This window comes from Seriola lalandi, unplaced genomic scaffold, assembly GCF_002814215.2.
Source record: "Seriola lalandi dorsalis isolate HSWRI2012SDOR001 ecotype SW California unplaced genomic scaffold, Sedor1 jcf7180001997034, whole genome shotgun sequence".
NCBI classification, from domain to species: Eukaryota; Metazoa; Chordata; class Actinopteri; order Carangiformes; family Carangidae; genus Seriola; species Seriola lalandi.
The window spans coordinates 1-1,369 of record NW_019467697.1 but is presented as its reverse complement, the minus strand read 5'-3'; the positions used below and the strand labels follow the sequence as shown (position 1 = coordinate 1,369).

Sequence of the window (1,369 nt, the reverse complement as noted above, 5' to 3'; positions counted from 1 at the left end):
GCATTGTGGGTCCAGACCTCCATCCGTCATGACAGTTATACAGGTCCATAAAGCGCTTAAAAAAGGGTAATCCCTGCATACCAGTAGGCCCTGATAATCTGAAACTGTATCTACTACGACTCACTACAGATTTTACTGTAGAGAATCCTCAGTTCTGAGTAAATACTGGCTTATATCTAAACTTCCAAATGCAGATAACAATTTAGAAATACTGTTGATGGAAAAACAGTTTTGAAATTCAAATAATATTTTAACCTTGTTTTCGATCACATTTTAGAAAAACACGTATTACACCAACAGCACCCATGAATTAGTAAATGATTTTATTGAGTCACTGGATAATAAGGAATATAGTGCAGTACTGTTTATTTATGTAAGAAATGTGTTTGACACTATAAACCACTCTATACTGCAAGAAAAGCTAAAACTGGTTCGAAAATTAGCCCAAATTATTTCAATTATTATTTATAATTAACACAGATATTGTGGTTTTGTGGAAAATACCTGGCAGCCCACTGACTCACTATCTGTGAGCACAAGCCGACTAAGCCTCAACATCCATGTTTGACTAACACTTGCACACCAACAGTGACTAACTGATTCTAATTTTCTAAATTTCTTTTATACAAGTCAAAGGAGACATAGTTTTTCAGTGCATGAAAGAAAACTTCATCTATGAGGCCATAAATGAGAGGACTCAGACATCTCGGTGCAAGAAAAAACATTATGTAGTTAGCGTACCTGACATTATAAAATAAACTATAATCAATCTGAAACAAAGCAGCTTCTATGAACGGGCACCACAGCTGGATGAGACAGAGCAGCAGCTGAAAACCATGAAGAGCCACTGTTCTGAGCCCTTTCTTTGTTGACTTTTTATCCTCCCCTGATGCAGCTTTGGCCACTTTCATTATTTTAAAATAACAGAAAACGAGGATGATGGACATAATTAAAAATTTAAGTTGATATACAGCTGATCTAAGATGTTGCTGCCATATGTAAAACATAAACACGTGCATTGAACATATCTGATATTGTTTGTAAAAGCTCAGGGATGCTGATACAAAGAAGGTGGAGAGAATAACAATGCAGGGCACAGAGCTGAGGCAATGGATGATGAGGATGCAGTGAATAGTATTGCGTGTAGAGCTCAGCTCTCCATGGCGCAGGGGCATGCAAATGGCCACATAGCGCTCAAGGGTCATTGCTGTCAGAGTAACTGGTGTGACTGTAACATACACAAATACCACAACACAGATAATGATACACAACCAAACTTGAATAGTAATATAAAAATGGGTGAAAATGACAAGGATATTAGACATGAATAACAAGAAACTATCTGACAGTAATGTAACAGCAAATAGGA

General features: G+C 37.0%; 1 pseudogene; it reads right to left on the bottom strand.

The window, feature by feature from the left end:
- Nucleotides 1-602: 602 nt before the first annotated feature.
- LOC111661517 (odorant receptor 131-2 pseudogene) lies at nucleotides 603-1,361 on the bottom strand (annotated as a pseudogene).
- Between the last annotated feature and the right edge of the window lie 8 nt (nucleotides 1,362-1,369).